The sequence below is a fragment of the Loxodonta africana genome, chromosome X (assembly GCF_030014295.1).
Source record: "Loxodonta africana isolate mLoxAfr1 chromosome X, mLoxAfr1.hap2, whole genome shotgun sequence".
NCBI classification, from domain to species: domain Eukaryota; kingdom Metazoa; phylum Chordata; class Mammalia; order Proboscidea; family Elephantidae; genus Loxodonta; species Loxodonta africana.
Genome location: NC_087369.1, coordinates 171,756,520 through 171,777,057, shown reverse-complemented (window position 1 = coordinate 171,777,057; position 20,538 = coordinate 171,756,520). Strand labels below are relative to the sequence as shown.

The 20,538-nt window shown below is 45.2% G+C and overlaps 1 long non-coding RNA gene across 3 annotated transcripts in view; it reads left to right on the top strand.

Moving 5' to 3' along the window:
* The window catches only part of LOC135228808 (uncharacterized), a 24,626-nt gene extending 4,088 nt beyond the window's left edge, over positions 1 to 20,538 (top strand). For 2 of the 3 annotated variants that reach the window (XR_010319670.1, XR_010319671.1), the window contains exons 2-4: positions 831 to 969; positions 1,485 to 1,627; positions 20,233 to 20,538. This is a non-coding gene — a long non-coding RNA (uncharacterized LOC135228808). Of the gene's footprint in view, positions 1 to 366; positions 464 to 830; positions 970 to 1,484; positions 1,628 to 20,232 lie in introns of those variants that run through there. The other variant, XR_010319672.1, reaches the window with a different exon arrangement.

The following is a 20,538-nucleotide window of genomic DNA, read 5'->3' as shown; positions in this document are numbered from 1 at the left end:
GGGAATTTATTTTCTCACAGCTCTGGAGGCTAAATTCCAAATCACGGTCACGGCCATGTTGATTCCTTCATTGTCAGTAGTCCTGGGCCTTCCTGGGTTCCATGGCTTGTAGACCATCCTCACGTGGCACCTGTGTTCCCCGATATATGTGATACTGTTGTCCATTCTGCTCTTTGTAGTCCTCAGAAGTGATTAGATTTAGGACCCCCACCCCCCGCCACTGCTATTGAGTTGATTCCAACTTATAGCAACGCTTTAGGACAGAGTAGACCTGTCCCATAGGGTTTCCAAGGCTGTAAATCTTTATGGAAGCCGACTGCCATGTCTTTCTCCCGCGGAGTGGCTGGCGGGTTCTAACCGACAACCTTTTGGTTAGCAGCCAAGCATTTGAACCACTGCACCACCAGGGCTGCCTTTCAGCATAAGGAAGAAAATGCTATTTCCAAAAGAATCACATCCACAGGTACAGGGGTGAGGATTCCAACACATATTGGGGGGACAGTTCAATCCATAGCGCCCTGTGAAAGTGTCCAGGTTCCAACTCTGTCTTGGTTTCCATTCCATACACACGGTGGTCTCCTCCGGGCCCCAGTCTCTTTCCTGCTGCTTGCCTATCTGCTCTTGTTACAGTCAATGCAAAGGAATACCCCCTAGTCTGAAAGGTTCTTGGAAGACATCTCCCTAGCTCTGCAGTTCATTCTGCCATTTATTGCATTCTCCAGGGACACCCTCCCTCAGAAACCCTAGCACAGGGGGTTCTCCTGAAGTTGACGCTGAGACAGAGTTTGCTGAGTCGCCGCATACCAATGTCCCTCCTGTACATTCCATAGGCCTGGATCTCCTCAACCTGCCAGCAGACTTGAAGTTCTAACCTGAAAACTCCAACCACTAGGCTGCCACCCTGTGTCCGGGGCTGTCTGCACACTGCTTCCTCCAGGGATGGGATCCTCCTTACCAGCTGGGCAGGCGGTGAGTGACCCTGTACCAAGACCCCATCTTCCCTCCTGCGTTCTTGGACCACTCCAGAACCAACTTTCTTGGGCCGAGTGCTCCGGGAAGCCAACCCTGAGAGAGAGTTAGGAGAGCCAAAGGCTTACTGGGAGTAACATCTGTTAAAGGAAAAGGAAGGGAGCAGGCTTGGGCAGGGTGTGTCTTCTGGCCAAGATGCCAACCTGAGAAAGTCTCTACCAGCCCCCCAGGGAGCAAGGGCTGCCCTCTATGGGGGCCACCTTGGGCACGGATGGTCAGGCCCTTGTAGTACCTGGCCTACAGTAGGCTGCCCCATCTGTATTAACGGAATGAATGAGCTTATACCCAGAATGGGTGTCCAGAGGGTGTGGGCTGAGCAATGGAGGTGAAGGCCCCGGCATCTTCTCTGAGGTAGGCAGAACAGCCACTTCACCCTGTAGCCCACTTCGTGGGCGGTGCTTGACCTGTTTTGTTCATCAGACAATGCCTCGGTTCTGAAAGGGATTTGTTTCCAGGGCGTTGTTACCTGGGCATCACCATGGTCTGTTATCATCAGTGAAAACCCAGCCGGAAGGGAGAGGGCACATCTGAGGACAAGAGGATCATCTTGCAAAGTGGACACCTCTGTCTCTCCTGTCATGTAAGAGGCTCTTCAAAGGTACACACTCCTCTCCGTGTCACTCACAGGGCTGGTGTTTTACAGGCAGAAATCTAAACCTCAGAGTCTAAAATGAGGCTGACTGAGGCAGGTAAGCGTGAAGAGGCAGGAACCGTTCACCCTGGGTAAGGGGCCCAGCGGAGGGGAGGCATCACAGAGGGCGACGGGCATTCGAGCTGAGTCTTGAAGGTAAAAAGGATTTCGTTAGGTGGAAGGTGAGGGAAGTGCAGGCTGAAAGGGTCAGATACCTTCAGGCAACTGAGGAAAATTTCATGGCTGGAGGGAGGTCGTGGGAGGTGAGGCTAGGACACTCAGGGGCCTCCGTTTCCTAAAGGCCACCCTAAGGAGTCTGGGCTGTGTTTTGTGGGCATGAGGCCAATGCCCAAACTTGGTTTTCATCGTGAGCATATATTTTTAAGGCAAACTGTTGGTTCTCTTCCTGAGAAAACTTCACCGATTTCACTTGGTTGTTGAGTCAGTCATTTGTCGGGGGGTCAGGCTGTGTGTCTACCCCAGGGGTGTGTTGATGAGCAAGAGGCAGGCTCCCAGTGGCTCAGGGGCAGCCTGCTCCAGAAGAGAAGATCTTCCCAGCAGTGGGTGCCTGTCGTTGGTGATCTGGAAAGGGGTCTTTTCCTTTGGAGGAACCTTAAGGCTGCGTCTTTTTCCTGGCTTGTGCTGAGTTTTCCAGTTTTTGCTCCTGACTTTAAAATGCACTGTGGAGAGTGGAAGGTGGGGGATGGAGGGTGTTGGGGTGAGATCCTGCCAGGACCCCACCAGAGAGGTGATTTGTCCCGTGTGGCCCCCTGACTGCCACTGACTGACCTGCAGAAAGAAGGTATGATGTGGTTTCCTCGGGAGGGCTCATGGATGGCCTGGGCTGCGGCAGCATTCAGGAAATACCTCTGGAAACGTCACCTTGGGAGGAGGACGTTGGGTGAAGGCAAGACAAGAGAAGAAGAGGCGTTTTCTCTCACTCACCTAGAATCCACACAAATGAATGCTTACAGAAAGCTGAAGAAAGAGGCCGCCCTCTCTTTGTATAAAAAGGTATTAGCTGTTAAACCCTTACTAGGTGTATGGGTCCCCCAGATTTTCTTCCAGTCTGTAGGTTGTCTTTTCATTTTGTTGATAAAGTCCTTTGATGAACCAAAGTTTTTAATTTTGATGAGGTCCTATTTATCAATTTTCTCTTTTGTTGCTCCTGATACATGCTACAACATGGATGAACCTTGAAAGCGTTATGCTGAGTGAAATAAGGCGGTCACAAAGGGACGGGTATCTTATGATCTCCCGTATAGAAAATACCGAGACTAGGCCAATATATAGAGACCCGAGTTTGTTAGTGGTTACCAGGGCAGGTGGGTGGGGGGGAGGCGGGGAGGGAGACTCATGGCTTAGGGGGCACTGAGCTTCTGTTAAGGGTGATGGAAACATTTGGAAACAGATGATGGTTGGACAACATGAGGAACACGGTTAAAGTCAGTGGACTGTACATGTAAAAAATGTTGAATTTTCAAATGTTTTCTTACATACGTAGTTACCAAAAGAAAAAAAAATGAAGAAATAAGATACAAGCTATAATTAGACCACAGTAACATGTTGGCGGAAACCCAGGTGGCGTAGTGGTTAAGTGCTACGGCTGTTAACCAAGATGTCAGCAGTTCCAACCCACCAGGCGCGCCTTGGAAATTCTGTGGGGGAGTTCTACTCTGTCCTATAGGGTCGCTATGAGTGGAATCAACTGGAGGGCAGTGAGTTTGGTTTGGTTTTGGTTTTAATGTGTAGGCTGTTTTCTCATTATGCCACCTGCTGGCCAGGCCATGCAACTTCACTTTCAATTAAAGGGGGTCTACATTTTACACTGGTTTTTTGGTTTACTGGCTGCATGGGCTAATGGATAAGGCCACTGACTTCAGGTCAGAAGATTGCAGGTTTGAGTCCTGCCGTGGTCACTAGGAGGCACTAGTAATTTTGGAGCCCTGCTGGCACAGTGGTTAAGTGCTACAGCTGCTAACCAAAAGATCGGCACTTCAAATCCATCAGCTGCTCCTTGGAAACCCTATGGGCAGTTCTATTGTGTCCAGTAGGGGCACTATGAGTCGGAATCGACTCTACAGCAACAGGTTTGGTGGCCCAGTGGTGAAGAACTGCAGCTACTGACCAATAAATCGGCAGTTCAAATCCACCAGCCGCTCCTTGGAAACCCTGTGGGGCAGTTCTGCTGTGTCCCATAGGGTCGCTATGAGTTGGAATTGACTCGATAGCAATGGGGTTTGGTTTCTGGGTACTCAGAGGTGTACTTAGCCAGCAGCTCCCAAGGTAGAAAGCTCCAGGCAGGGATTCTTTGGGGGGAGAAGATCAAGTGTAAAAACCAGGTGCTGAGAGTAATGTGTTGATACATTGTAAAACAGCTCTTTTCTCTTCTCCCTTCTCTAACCATTCCTGCCTTCTCCATCTTTCTGCCTGTCCCAAGCCATATTACATAGGATGTCAGGTACAAGACAAATGGTGTTAAAACAAACACAAATTCCTAGTGCTCATTACCATGAAAACAGCAACACGCTTGGTATTTTCCCTGAGAAAGGCCTATACAGGTTGGCCCCAGGTATGGACATGGGAGCCCTTGTTTGCATCCAGTGAGTCCGAGAGGATGGAACCGTGCCCTTATTTGAGTGGGTGTGCCTCCATGATGCTCGTATACTAGACCCGTGTGTACAGCACATGGAGGAGCTGGGTGACTGTGTGTGCCCATGATGTTGTGTAATAACAAGGTCCAGAGTCTGGGCCTTAAAGCTCAGCTGACTTGGGTTTAAAACTCAACCTCCTCTTCCTGTGTTGCCTTGGTAGTTAGTCTTCTCTCTGCATCTCCCTCTGCTCTCGTAAACCAGGCCGTTCAAGGCCGCTCACCTTGCAGGGTTGTTGCCAGGCCACACCGTTGCTTGTTATGTTGTCCTCTGCTGGGGCTCAGGTTCTCAATCTTTGCATGTTGGACATTGTTCCAGCAAATTTCAGAGATTTCTCACGGTATTCAAGGGACTGTGATACGATCTTGGCAAAGTCCCTTGCACCCTTTGGAGGATCTCAGTTGTGCCACCCAGAAAATGAGATGCTTGATGTAGAACAGCGGTTTTCAGCCTTTTGTGGACTCGGAATGTGTTAGTCCAAAGAAGTCCAGCTAGAGGTTCAACCTGCTGAACAGACCAAAGCCAGGCTGCTCGGTTCAAGCATGACCTGGTCCCCGCACCCCTTCTCCTTCCCAGCCTCTTCTTGGACCATTCCTTTTAGAACACAAAGGAGGCCACACAGCACAGTTTGAAAACCAGTCATGTTTCTCAAACTTTAACATGCATTCACATCCCTCGGGGATTTTGCCAAAATGCAGATTCTGATTCAGAAGTTCTGGGGTGGAGCCTGGGAGTCTGCATTTCTAACCAGATCACAGGTGATGCCGAGGCTGTTGGTCCACGGGCAGCGTTTCGATAAGCAAGGGTCTGATCACCAAGTGCCTCTTACCTCTCACATCCTTTGATTCTGCATTCCTTACTGATAACTCTGATTGCATCCTATATTGAAATTTTATGTAGAATGAATGTTTCTATTGAGGGCAAAATCCTGAGTTATGCTGATGTGGAAACTGACCTTCTGGAATATGAAGGAGACAGCAAGTACTTGTTTTCTCTCCCAAGCTTGAGTGCACAAAGGGTCTGTAAATTTTTTTTCTAAATTTTATTTATTTTGTTGTTGTTATTGAGAATATACATAGCAAAACATATACCAATTCAACAGTTTGTACATGTATCCTTTAGTGAGGTTGATTACATTTTTCGAGTTGTACAACCATTCTCACCCTCCTTCCCTGAGTTGTTCCTCCCCCATTGACGTAAACTCACTGACCCCACAGGTTCCCATCCAATCTTTCAAGTTGCTGTTGTCAGTCTGGTCCCAAATACATGATTCTCAAAAGACCATAATGCTCAAGGCAGGCAGTATTTACTAGTTCAGCTAAACTCTTGTTCAGTTTTAAGATGACTTCAGGGACTGTAAATATTTTGTAAAGAGCACAATTTGGGTTATGAAGCTGTGGAGTTATCCATGTAATTAGGGTGAGCTGCACTTTGCTTCCAGGAGAATCCAGATCCAGAGAAGTTCTATTTATGAGAGCTCCTGAACACTTTACACAGGGAGCCGGTGGCAGAGACAGGTTGTGATCTGCTTTCAGAGCCTGCCCAGTGCCTGCCTCTGAGATGTAAGTCTAAGCGAAGCCCTGGAATCACTGGCAGGTGTTTGTGCGTCTACTGTCAACACACCTTCTTGATAACCGCAATGATGCGGTATTTAGAAAGAAGCCTCCACAAACCCAGTGTCAGATCAAGAGGTGCAAGGCTGGAGGGTACATTGTGATATGGTTGTGCCTTCCAGCACTTGGTGCCAGGGGTCTGTTGCTAGTAGGGGCCTTTTTTTTTTCTAGGGGACATAGGGGAAATGTGTTGGGCAGAGTTTCTTGCCCTTCCCATGTGGCTAATGTTCCTCTCCCCAAGGTCTGCACTTCAACGAGTCTGGTCTTGAGCTCTTCCTGATCTTTGCTGCAAGCATCCAGTGGGGTTCATGGAGAAAGAGAGTGAAAGAGAGTGCAGACCCTCCCAGTTTCGAAGGCCCCCAGGGGGTTCACCGTTCCCTGCCATCCCACACTCTCCCTGCATCAGTTCGTCAGTAGTTCTAACTGAACTCTTCTTACTGGGTTTTGGTAAGTTTACCAAGCTACTTAGTGCTCACATCTCCTCTCATCCTGCAGGGACTGTATCTCCTCTGATTTGGGGCAAAATTATTTGCACCTGCAACCTCAACTCTCTGATCTGTTAAAAAAAAATTCATGAATTTGAAGTTAGTCTGGCCGTTTTTGTTTTTGTTTTGTTTTGGGGATCGGAATGATGCATCTCCTGTCTTACTGCATCCCAGAGTAGAAGCTAGTTTTGAAATTTCCGAGAACTCTGACTACTGGAGCCCTTCATACCTCTTGCAGTCACTCACACATTGGAATGTGTAGAACTCCTCCTTCTTGCAACTGCTGCTCTCAAAATGCTCTGCCTTGCTTTGCAGTAAGTACATGTTGCCGATGTTGTCTGATTAGGGTCCGTGCCCTGGAGCAGTCGAGCCAATGAAACGTACTCCAAGTCAGAAAGAGAGTGAAAGTTTGCTAGGAGGTGACACCAACGGCTGGCCCAACAGCAACCTTAGCTGTCTTCATGGAATCCCAAAAGGCAGTTTTACATTAGAGCTTATATATCGTCATTGCAAGGGTTACACAGTGTCGTTAGGCATGTAGCCCACAGGTGGCCTGATGGGTTATACATTACAAGACAATTATAAGAGACTTCTTATCGGACTAAAGAGATACATACCAGATGTCTCCTTATCAGACTGTAGATATGCATACTGGACATCTGGATTCTAATCTTTATTTCGGGGGTCATAAGTCACAGGTGGCCTGGTGGAACAAAACAAAGTCATTAACAAAAGTATGCAGAAAGAAGACAGGCCAAAAAACCAAAAAAAACTTACAAGTTATTTAGAGTATTCATCATGACGTTAGTTACATCAAGCTCTCAATTGCCTGTTTGAAAAGGAGAAAAAACATGTTGTTGTGAAGTATTAGGGTCACATATTCCCCCCCACCCTTTTGAAGTTTGGGTGGCCGTATACACCTATCCCAATTTTCAACATAGTCCCTTAGATCAAGGAAATTTCAAGCAAAAGCATTGGGCCTTTTGCCTGTGACGGGTTTGAGCCATCCATTGGATGGTCCGAATCCGGACAGAGAATGCCATCCCACATATAGGCATGAATTAGAGACAGCAACAGATTAACTTTAGGCTTTGTCAAATATCAGCTGCTCCTAAGTAGATGAATTTACATCTGGATTCCCAATTCTGATCCATTGGTCTATGTATCTGTTATTTTACCAGTACCAGGCTGTTTTGACTATCATAATGGTATAATAGTTTCTAAAATCAGGTAGTGTGAGGCCTCCCACTTTGTTCTTCTTTTTCAGTAATGCTTTACTTATCCAGGGGCTCTACCCTTTCCATATGAAGTTGGTGATTTGTTTCTCCATCTCGTTAGAAAATGCCACTGAAATTTGGATTGGGGTTGCGTTGTATCTGTAGATGGCTTTTGGTAGAACAGACATTATCACAGTGTTGAGTCTTCCTATCTCTGAGCAAAGTATGTTTTTCCACTTATGTAGGTCTCTTTTGGTTTCTTACAGTAGTGTCTTGTATTTTTCTTTCTTTTTTTTAATGGTTTTGTGTTTGCTTTTGAAAGTGACATCTTTATGATCATTTTTTTAAGATCAATTTTTTAAAAAATTTTTCTTGTGCTTTAAGTGAAAGTTTACAAATCAAGTCAGTCTCTCACATAAAAACTTACATACACCTTGCTACATACTCCCAATTACTCTCCCCGCAATGAGACAGCCCACTCCCTCCTTCCACTCTCTCTTTTCGTGTCCATTTTGCCAGCTTCTAAGCCCCGATACCCTCCCATCTCCCCTCCAGGCAGGAGGTGCCAACAGTCTCAAGTGTCCACCTGATCTGAGTAGCTCACTCCTCACCAGCATCCCTCTCCTACCCATTGTCCAGTCCAATCCTTGTTCGACGACCTGGCTTCTGGAATGGTTCCTGTCCTGGGCCAACAGATGGTCTGGGGGCCATGACCACTGGGGTCCTTCTAGTCTCAGTCAGACCATTAAGTCTGGTCTTTTTATGAGAATTTGGGGTCTGCATCCCACTGTTCCCCTGCTCCCTCAGGGGTCCTCCACTGTGTTCCCTGTCAGGGCAGTCATCAGTTGTGGCTGGGCACCATCTAGATCTTCTGGTCTCAGGATAATGTAGTCTTTGGTTCATGTAGCCCTTTCTGTCTCTTGAGCTTTTTATTACTTTGTGTCCTTGGTGTTCTCCATTCTCCTTTGATCCAGGTGGGTTGAGACTCATTGATGCATATTAGATGGCCGCTTGCTAGCATTTAAGACCCCAGAAGCCACTCTTCAAAGTGGAATGCAGAATGTTTTCTTAATAGATTTTATTATGCCAATTGACTTGGATGTCCCCTGAAACCATGGTCCCCAAATCCCTGCCCCTAGCTCACTAACCTTCAAAGCATTCAGTTTATTCAGGAAACTTCTTTCTTTTGGTTTAATCCAGTTGTGCTGAACTCCCATGTATTGAGTGTTGTCCTTCCCTTTACCTAAAGTAGGTCTTATCTACTATCTAATTAGTAAATAGCCCTCTCCCACCTCCCTCCCTCCCCGCTCTCGTAACCACAAAAAATATGTTCTTCTCAGTTTAAACTGTTTCTCAAGATCTTATAATAATGGTACTATACAATATTTGTCCTTTTGCAGCTGACTGACTTCACTCAGCATAACGTCTTCCAGGTTCCTCCATGTTATGAAATGTTTCACAGATTCCTCACTATTCTTTATCGATGCGTAGTATTCCATTGTATGAATATACCATTATTTATTTATCCATTCATCTGTTGATGGGCACCTTGATTGCTTCCATCTTTTTGCTATTGTAAACAGTGCTGCGATAAACATGGGTGTGCATATATCTGTTCGTGTAAAGGCTCTTATTTTTCTAGGACATATTCCAAGGAGTGGGATTGCTGGGTCATATGGTAGTTCTATTTCTAGCTTTTTAAGGAAGCGCCAAATCTAGCTTTTTAAGGAAGCGCCAAATCCATTTGCAAAGTGATTGTACCATTTTACATACCCACCAGCAGTGTATAAGTGTTCCAATCTCTCCGCAGCCTCTCCAACATTTATTATGTTGTGTTTTTTGGATTAATGCCAGCCTTGTTGGAGTGAGATGGAATCTCATCGTAGTTTTAATTGGCATTTCTCTAATGGCTAATGATCGAGAGCATTTTCTCATGTATCTGTTAGCTGCCTGAATATCTTCTTTCGTGAAGTGCGTGTTCATATCCTTTGCCCACTTCTTGATTGGGTTGTTTGTCTTTTTGTGGTTGAGTTTTGACAGAATCATATAGATTTTAGAGATCAGGCACTGGTTGGAGATGTCATAGCTGAAAATTCTTTCCCAGTCTGTAGGTGGTCTTTTTACTCTTTTGGTGAAGTCTTTAGAGGAGCATAGGTGTTTGATTTTTAGGAGCTCCCAGTTATCTGGTTTCTCTTCGTCATTTTTAGTAATGTTTTGTATTCTGTTTATGCCTTGTATTAGGGCTCCTAACATCGTCCCTATTTTTTCTTCCATGATCTTTATCGTTTTAGTCTTTCTGTTTAGGTCTTTGATCCACTTGGAGTTAGTTTTTGTGCATGGTGTGAGGTATGGGTCCTGTTTCATTTTTTTGCAAATGGATATCCAGTTATGCCAGCACCATTTGTTAAAAAGACTATCTTTTCCCTAATTAACTGGCCTTTGTCGAATATCAGCTGCTCATATATGGATGGACTTATATCTGGGTTCTCAATTCTGTTCCATTGGTCTATGTGCCTGTTGTTGTACCAGTACCAGGCTGTTTTGACTACTGTGGCTGTATAATAGGTTCTGAAATCAGGTAGAGAGAGGCTTCCCACTTTCTTCTTCTTTTTCAGTAATGCTTTCCTTATCCGGGGCTTCTTTCCCTGCCATATGAAGTTGGTGATTTGTTTCTCCATCACATTAAAAAATGTCATTGGAATTTGGATCGGAAGTGCATTGTATGTATAGATGCCTTTTGGTACAATAGACATTTTTACTATGTTAAGTCTTCCTATCCATGAGCAAGGTATGTTTTTCCACTTAAGTAGGTCCTTTTTAGTTTCTCGTAGTAGTACTTTGTAGTTTTCTTTGTATAGGTCTTTTACATCTTTGGTAAGATTTATTCCTATGTGTTTTATCTTCTTGGGGGCTACTGTGAATGGTATTGATTTGGTGATTTCCTCTTCGATGTTCTTTTTGTTGATGTAGAGGAATCCAACTGATTTTTGTATGTTTATCTTATAACCTGAGACTCTGCCAAACTCTTCTATTAGTTTCAGTAGTTTTCTGGAGGATTCCTTGGGGTTTTCTGTGTATAAGATCATGTCATCTGCAAATAGAGATAATTTTACTTCCTCCTTGCCAATCCGGATGCCCTTTATTTCTTTGTCTAGCCTAATTGCTCTGGCTAGGACCTCTATCTAGCACAGTGTTGAATAAGAGTGGTGATAAAGGGCTTCCTTGTCTGGTTCCCGTTCTCAAGGGAAATGCTTTCAGGCTCTCTCCATTTAGAGTGATGTTGGCTGTTGGCTTTGTATAGATGCCCTTTATTATGTTGAGGAATTTTCCTTCAATTCCTATTTTGGTCAGAGTTTTTATCATAAATGGGTGTTGGACTTTGTCAAATGCCTATTCTGCATCAATTGATAAGATCATGTGGTTTTTGTCTTTTGTTTTATTTATATGGTGGATTACATGAATGGTTTTTCTAATATTAAACCAGCCCTGCATACCTGGTATGAATCCCACTTGGTCGTGGTGGATTATTTTTTTGATATGTTGTTGAATTCTATTGGCTAGAATTGTGTTGAGGATTTTTGCATCTATGCTCATGAAGGATATAGGTCTGTAATTTTCTTTTTTTGTGATGGCTTTACCTGGTTTTGGTATCAGGGAAATGGTGGCTTCATAGAATGAGTTAGGTAGTATTCTGTCATTTTCTATGCTTTGAAATACCTTTAGTAGTAGTGGTGTTATCTCTTCTCTGAAAGTTTGGTAGAACTGTGCAGTATAGCCATCCGGGCCAGGGTTTTTTTTTGTTGGGAGTTTTTTGATTACCGTTTCAATCTCTTTTTTTGTTATGGGTCTATTTAGTTGTTCTACTTCTGATTGTGTTAGTTTAGGTAGGTAGTGTTTTTCCAGGAATTCATCCATTTCTTCTAGGTTTGCAAATTTGTTAGAGTACAATTTTTCGTAATAATCTGATATGATTCTTTTAATTTCAGTTGGGTCTGTTGTGATGTGGCCCTTCTCGTTTCTTATTCGGGTCATTTGTTTCCTTTCCTGTATTTCTTTAGTCAGTCTAGCCAATGGCTTATCAATTTTGTTAATTTTTTCAAAGAACCAGCTTTTGGCTTTGTTAATTGTTTTTCTGTTCTCTAATTCATTTTGTTCAGCTCTATTTCTTATTATTTGTTTTTTTCTGGTGCCTGATGGATTCTTTTGTTGCTCACTTTCTATTTGTTCAAGTTGTAGGGACCGTTCTCTGATTTTGGCTCTTTCTTCTTTTTGTATGTGTGCATTTATCGATATAAATTGGCCTCTGAGCACTGCTTTTGCTGTGTCCCAGAGGTTTTGATAGGAAGTATTTTCATTCTCGTTGCATTCTATGCGTTTCCTTATTCCCTCCTTAATGTCTTCTATAACCCAGTCTTTTTTCAGGAGGGTATTGTTCAGTTTCCAAGTATTTGATTTCTTTTCCCTAGTTTTTCTATTATTGATTTCCACTTTTATGGCCTTGTGGTCTGAAAAGATGCTTTGTAATATTTTGATGTTTTGGATTCTGCAAAGGTTTGTTTTATGACCTAATATGTGGTCTAGTCTAGAGAATGTTCCATGTGCGCTAGAAAAAAAAATATACTTTGCAGCAGTTGGGTGGAGAGTTCTGTATAAGTCAATGAGGTCAAGTTGGTTGATTGTTGTAAGTAGGTCTTCCGTGTCTGTTGAGCTTCTTACTGGATGTCCTGTCCTTCTCTAAAAGTGGTGTGTTGAAATCTCCTACTATAATTGTGGAGGTGTCTATCTCACTTTTCAGTTCTATTAAAATTTGATTTATGTATCTTGCAGCCCTGTCATTGGGTGCATAAATATTTAATATGGTTATATCTTCCTGGTCAATTGTCCCTTTTATCATTATGTAGTGTCCTTCTTTATCCTTTGTGGTGGATTTAAGTTTAAAGTCTATTTTGTCAGAAATTAATATTGCTGCTCCTCTTCTTTTTTGCTTATTGTTTGCTTGATATATTTTTTTCCATCCATTGAGTTTTAGTTTGTTTGTGTCTCTAAGTCTAAGGTGTGTCTCTTGTAGGCAGCATATAGACGGATCGTGTTTCTTTATCCGGTCTGAGACTCTCTGTCTCTTTATTGGTGCATTTAGTCCATTTACATTCAGCGTAATTAATAGATAAGTAAGTGTTTAGTGTTGTCATTTTGATGCCTTTTTATGTGTGTTGTTGACAATTTCATTTTTCCACTTACTTTTTTGTGCTGAGACGTTTTTCTTTGTAAATTGTGAGATCCTCATTTTCATAGTATTTGACTTTATGTTTGTTGAGTCGTTACGTTTTTCTTGGCTTTTATTTTGAGTTATGGAGTTGTTATACCTCTTTGTGGTTACCTTAATATTTACTCTTGTTTCTCTAAATAAAACCTAACTTGTATTGTCCTATATCGCCTTGTATCCCTCTCCATATGGCAGTTCTATGCCACCTGTATTTAGTCCCTCTTTTTGATTTTTGTGATCTTTTACAGATTGACTTCAATGATTCCCTGTTTTGAGCATTTTTTTAAATTAATATTAATTTGTTTTTGTGATTTTCCTATTTGAGTTGATATCAGGATGTTCTGTTCTGTGAGCTTGTGTTGTGCTGGTATCTGATATTATTGGTTTTCTGACCAAACAATTTCCTTTAGTATTTCTTGTAGCTTTGGTTTGGTTTTTGCAAATTCTCTATGCTTGTGTTTATCTGTTAATATCTTAATCTCGCCTTCATATTTCAGAGAGAGTTTTGCTGGATATATGATCCTTGGCTGGCAATTTTTCTCCTTCAGTGCTCTGTATATGTCATCCTATTGCCTTCTTGACTGCATGGTTTCTGCTGAGTAGTCTGAACTTATTGATTCTCCCTTGAAGGAGACCTTTCTTTTCTCCCTGGCTGCTTTTAAAATTTTCTCTTTATCTTTGGTTTTGGCAAGTTTGATGATAATATGTCTTGGTGTTTTTCTTTTTGGATCAATCTTAAATGGGGTTCGATGAGTATCTCGGATAGATATCCTTTCGTCTTTCATGATGCCAGGGAAGTTTTCTGTCAGCAGATCTTCAACTATTTTCTCTGTGTTTTCTGTCCTCTCTCCCTGTTCTGGGACTCCAATCACATGCAAGTTATCCTTCTTGATAGAGTTCCACATGATTCTTAGGGTTTCTTCATTTTTTTAATTCTTCTATCTGATTTTTTTCAGCTATGTTGGTGTTAATTCCCTGGTCCTCCAGATTTCCCACTCTGCATTCTAATTGCTCGAGTCTGCTCCTCTGACTTCCTATTGCGTTGTCTAATTCTGTAATTTTATTGTTAATCTTTTGGATTTCTGCATGCTGTCTCTCTATGGATTCTTGCAACTTGTTAATTTTTCCACTATGTTCTTGAATAATCTTTTTGAGTTCTTCAACTGTTTTATCAGTGTGTTCCTTGGCTTTTTCTGCAGTTTGCCTTATTTCATTTCTGAGGTCAACCCTGATGTCTTGAAGCATTCTGTAAATTAGTTTTTCATATTCTGTATCTGATAATTCCAGGATTGTATCTTCATTTGGGAAAGATTTTGATTCTTTTGTTTGGGGGGTTGTAGAAGCTGTCATGGTCTGCTTCTTCATGTGGTTTGATATTGACTGCTGTCTCCGAGCCATCACTAAAATATTTTAATTTAAATTAAAAATATAGTAGTGATTTATTCTGTATTTGTTCACTGAGTCTTATCTTGTTTTGTTTTCTTTCAGTATACGTGGATGGGCTAGTAGATTGTGCTGTCTTGTTTGTTGTAGCCTTTGACTTACTTATGACCTATTACCAGCTGGTTTGGGCTGTTGCCAGATATATATGCCTGAGTCTATTCACTATTCTCGAGTAGAATCTGATTTTGGGCCATCAAGTGTGTGCTGCACCGTAACACCTATCCACCTCGAGAAGTAGTGGTGATAGTTGTGTGCACCAGATTCTATTAGCAGCTGGGGTTCACACTCCAGGGGGGGCAGGATGCTGACAGGCTTCCCCCAAGTGTCAGTGAGGTAGGTGTGTCTCTATTCCTGCAGCACCTTGGTGGTAGGGCTCTGCAGCTGTACCTTAGGCCCCCAATGCAAGTACCTCTACTGATTGGTAGGTGTCACCCTCCTTAGACCCCTAAGGCAGGAGCTAGGTGGTCTGGGGGAGCTTCAGCCCTCAGTTCCCTGTTGTGGGTCAGTTAGGGCTCTGTTGAATAAGCAGAGATATCAGACCTGGGAAATTTGTTTTTCCAGTAAATCCGCTAAAAAAAATGCAGTCAGATCCCTATCAGAACTGCCTTTGCATTATTACAGCCACCTTGTTCCCTGTAAGGATGAAAGCCCGAGATTTGGATTTTATATGCTTGGCTGGAGCTGGTTCTGTGTTTTTAGTCCAATTAGGGAAGGATTTTTGGTCCCTGGGTTTTTTGTGGTTGCCTCTCTCAGGCCGGAAGAGTGGGTTAGGAAAAGACCAAAAAAAAAGGGAAAAGCAAAGCCGCGGAGCCGGAGCCGTTCTTCCTCTGGCTCAGGAAATTCCAATGTCAATGAAGCCGCCTGGGAAGGGTGGGGGAGGGTTCAGGAGAGGGTACACCCCGGAATAAAGCCAAAGTTGCTTATCTTGCTTGGGATGACTATTTTATCTGAGATTCCCGAGGGTCGTGTCGCCTATGTGTGCTGGCTGTGTGGAGATTGTCCCCGAGGGTCTGGCCCTCTGAAGCTGAGGTCAGATCCTCCACTGCCAGTCCAAAGCCCAGCGTCAAGGTTCCCCTGCTGGGACGCTGCACTCCCAGCTCCAAAATCAGTCGCTGCCTCCCGGGGACTTCTCGTCCCACCAGCTGCGTCACTGCGCCGCCCCCGTGGACCGGCTGGGCCCCCTCCCGGGGTTAGTTCAGGGGAGTAGGGCTGCGCCCAATGTTTGCGCCATCACAAGATGTGTTCAGCTCACCTGCGCCCAGTCCAAACCCGGCGCCAAGGTTCCCCGGCTGGGACGCTGCACTCCCGGCTCCAAAACCAGTCACTGCCTCCCAGGGACTTCTCCTCCCACCAGCCGCGTTGCCAGGCCACCCGCGCAGACCGCCTGGGCCGCCTCCCGGGGTCAGTTCAGGGGGGTAGGGCTGCACCCCGTGTTTGCGCCGTCACAAGATGGTGTGTTCAGGTCCCCTGGTCCCAGTCCTAAGCCCGGCGCCAAGGTTACCTGACTGGGACGCTGGCTCCAGGCTCTGAAAACAGTCGCTGCTTCCCCATAGTTGTTCGTTCTCCGTCTCTGTCAGTCAGGTCAACTCTTTAAATCTGTGTTTGTTGTTCAGGGTTCGTAGATTGTCATGTATGTGATCGATTCACTTGTTTTTCCGAGTCTTTGTTGCAAGAGGGATCCGAGGTAGTGTCTACCTAGTCAGCCATCTTGGCCCCCCTCTCATGTATCTTTTTAAAAATAGTTTTTTCCTTTGTGTTTTCTTAATATTCAGTGTGTCCAGGTCCCTCTTTGGAGCACAAGTGGGTGTTTCTTTCTTTATTTGTAGAATTTGTCCTTGTCTTCCTGGCAATTGAACTTCAGTTGATACTGTTTCACTCAGGTGGCAGCTGGGTTGAAATCAAGGTCTTCGGGAAGCCCCCAAAACCAATCCAAACCCACTGCCGTGAAGTTGATTCCAAGTCAAAGCGATCCCATAGGGTTTCCAAGGCCGTAAATCTCTACAGAAGCAGGCTGCCACGTCTTTCTCCCACAGAACTACTGGTGGTTTCGAACCCTGACCTTGTGGTTAGCAGTCGAGTGCCTTAAGCACTGCATCACCAGGGCTCCTTTTGGGAAGGCCAGACAAACCTACTTACAGAAATCATTGTTGGCTGCCCTTGAGCCAATTCATAGGGGAGAAATGTAGCATTTCTGCCCTGTGGATGTGGTAAATGTTGGCATTTAGTCTTTTAGTTGACTCTCGGACCACTCTTCCATGGAACTTCCCGACTTTTGTGTTGAGAAGAGAGAGCATGATTTGTTTCCTCATGTTGTGCATGGGTTTCCGCACAATGAGTGTCACAGCCCCATTAATTAAGAACAGTTCACTAGGCTTTCCTGCCACAGCTCTGATTTCTCAATGCCCAGGTGAGAAACAGTATCCTGTCTAGAGCAAGGAAACCCTGGTAGTGTAGTGGTTAAGTGCTACGGCTGCTAACCAAAGGGTCGGCAGTTCAAATCCGCCAGGCGCTCCTTGGAAACTCTATGGGGCAATTCTACTCTGCCCTACAGGGTCACTATGACTCAGAAAGGTGTGCATCAAGGTTGTATCCTTTCACCACACCTATTCAGTGTATGGATATTATCCTATCACTGACAGCATTCTGCTTCAGGACAGATCTCAATATGTTCTTTTTGATGATGAATACAATGGCATTCCTCTTCAAGTTGTCATTTCTGTCATAGTACACCATATAATTGTCCAATTCAAAATGGCCAATACTAACCCATTTCAGCTCACTAATACCTAGGATACTGCTATTTATGTGTTCCATTACATCTCTGATGAATTCCAATTTTCCTAGATTCATACTTTGTACATCCCATGTTCCAATCATTAATTGATGCTTGCAACTGCTTCTTCCCATTTTGAGTTGTGCCACATCAGCAAATGAAGGTCCCAACAACTTGACCTCATACGTGTCATTAAGGTCGGCTTTACTTTGAGGAGGCAGCTCTTCTTCCATTGTCTTCTGAGTGCCTTCCAACCTGAGGGGCTCATCTTCCGGCACTATATCATACGCTGTTACGCTGCTATTCATAAGGTTTCCACTAGCTAATTCTTTTCAGAAGCAGACTGCCAGCTCCTTCTTCCTAGTCTGTCTTAGTCTGAAAGCTGACACCTGTCTGCCATGGGTGACCCTGTTGGTACCTAAATACTGCTGGCATAGCTGCCAGCATCAGAGCAAACACTCAAGTTCCCACGGTACGACAAAGTGCCAGATACGTGGGTGGGTATTTACCCTAGGGAAATGAAAACTTAGGTTTGTAGCAGCTTTATTTGTGATAGCTCCAGACTGGATACTCTTCAGTCAGTGAATGGACAGGCAAACAGGTAAATCTATACCATTGAATACCACTCTGCAATATAAAAGAAGGACCCGTCCGTATACACACAGCATCCATATATGCACAGCGTCCATATACACACAAAGGGAATGAAGCTCAAAGGCATGCTGATTGAGAGAAACCCGTCCGAAAAAGTTGCATGCTGTTTGATTCCATTTATATAACATTCTAGACAGGACAAAAGTATAGTGATAGTGGTTGCCAGGGGTTATGGGTGGGGAGAGTGTGCAACAGTAAAGGCGGCTAGCATGGGAGTGTTTTATGGGGCTGTAGAACTGTTCTGTATCCATCTTGTGGCAGCGGTTACATGAATCTGTATATGTGTCCAAAGTCATAGAACTGTACACAAAAGAAAAAAATCAATTTCCCTGTATGATGGTGAATAAAGGAAAAATGAATAACTGAGAAAGTAGTCCAAGGGGCTGGGGGCCATGCAAGAGCCTGGCCAGCTGATGCCTCCACTGTTACCTGCGGGCTGTATGAGGTGGAGTAAGATCTTTCTGGTCCCACAGCAACTTACAGAGCCTGCACTGGCGTGGAGACATGGACGGGGGAGTGTAGGCACCCGGCGTCTATCTACAAATTTAGCCAGGGGGTCTGTAGAAAGCTCGGCAGCTGACGTTTCCGGGGAGTGAGTTCCCAAATACATTGCCAAGTAGCTGGAGCAGGATGCAGAGTGCTGCCTGTGAAGAGAGAGGGCGAGAGAGTGTCTCTGTCCGCAGGGTGACAGCTCTGCCCTGGGCCCTCAGGGAGCCAGGATGCTAACAGGACTGGATGACTGACAAGCAGTAGGGGCAGAGGAAGGCTTGTCTACCTGCAGAGTTACCCATGGAAAACATTCCCGAGCGCAGGTTCTGTGCTAAAAACACTATGCTGTCCCCCCAGCTGTCCCCTGAGGTAGGACTGTCCTTATTCCATCTTGCACTGTCTAGTCTTGCACTGTCTTAACTAGAGAGACCCAGCAGGGCTTTGCCAACGCCTCCATCTGCTGTGGTGGAAGCTGCAGAGATGCCTCTCCTCCTCCCCTCAGGTTGTGTGTGTCCCCTGTGGATTCTCATGTTCTTTTTGTGTGTGGTTGTCCTCTACTACATCGTGTGGTCCGTCTTGTTCCTGCGCTCCATGGATGTGATAGTGCAGCAGCGGAGGACACACATAAAAATGCCCTGAGCTGGATGACCATCGTCGTGCCACTTCTTTCCTCTAGTGCTCACTTCCCTCCCTGAGACCTGCTGAGGGTGTCTAGTGAGGCTCTGGCTGCAGGCTTCCTCTGACTACTTGCAGATGTTGCATCGGTATGACCTTGACTGTTTCTTTCTTTAGATGCCGCTGGTTCACAAACTGGACGGCCACAACGCATTCTCCTGTATACCACCAGTATTTGTCCTGCTGTGGCTTTCACTGATCACTCTCATAGCAACCACCTTTGGGCAGAAGCGAGGAAACCACCCTATGTTCACAGCCTTTGGGAGCCCTTGTGCGTGTGTGTTTGCGTGCGCACCCACACTCTAGGAAAGGAGGAACCTGAGGGCTCCAAATGAAGGTGCTTGCCTGGGAAAGCAGGGCCTGAGGCGGGTCTCAGATCTTCAGCGGAAAGCCACGCCATCAGCTTACTCTCCACTAGCTGGCACCACTCTTCTCTAGCAGTGTCGGGCAGCGAGTTGAGGGATACCAGAACCAGCCCATCAGCCCCTCCTAAACCTAGTCTTGTCAGTGGTACTTAATTGGCATTTTCTTCCTCTCCAACAACACGGTGTGGTCCCCTGTTTGCTAGGCTCAGGGGCTCCCTTGCGCACACCCCGAGAGGCTGCTCTTCTGCAAGCCAGTGCAGTGGAGGTGGTGAGGGGCCTAGTGTGCAGCCCTGGCTGTCCTTGTTGGCTGTGCGCCAGGAAAGCCAGCATGGAGCTGACGTTCCTGTGCTGGGTGCAGGAAAGACTGGCCTCCTAGAAGTTGCTGGAGTGGCCCCTGGAGCCCAGGCCTCCTGCTGGCCAGGACCAGCACATGCCTGATGGCCTCCCTCATCCTGGGAGTGACAGAATTCTTCTAACCGGATGACATCCTATGTCATCCACGTGAGGGTTGGACCAGGGACGATTAAGAGAATGACAGCATCATCTAGGTTCCCACAGGTATCTGGGCCTCGCTAGAGCCCTGGTTAACAGCTTGGCTGCTGAACCAACGGGTTGAGGGTTCGAATCCATCAGTTGCTCCTCGGAAACCCCATGGGGCAGTTCCACTCTGTCCCGTAGGGTCGCTATGAGTCAGAATAGACTCAACAGCAACGGCTTCGGTTTGGTTTTTTGGTTTAGAGCCGAGGTTCTCAGCTGTGTGTACCCTCAGGGTCACCTGGAGGGCCTGGTCAAGTTCCAGGTTTTCAGTCCGGGTTCAGTCTTTGTTTCTGGGGCATCAGAATAAAGCATTACCGCACAGCAGTGCAACTTCACGGTCGGGAAAGAAAATTTATGTGAAACTCACTTGAACCAAGTTTTTGAAAAAGTGTTTTCTTATTTTTCAGGGTGGTTCGGTATTCGGAAGATTTCTGTCAGTTTCTGCTTGAAATTTTCCCATTTTTAAGAGAATACGGAAACATCTCATATGACCTTCATCACAAAGATAACCTCCTAAAATTGCTCCTATGTTTCGAAAGAAGGCCAGGGTAGTTGTTACACAGAGCCCTGGAAAGTATGTGCTCCCTTCTCCCAAGCTAAATATCGAAATGCCAGATTAAAGGCCCTTCTTTCCGGGGAGGACGTCGGTGGATCGGACACACACTCTTCATCTCCCCTCTGCCTCTGTGTGCACCCTCCACCCAGGGCTGGAA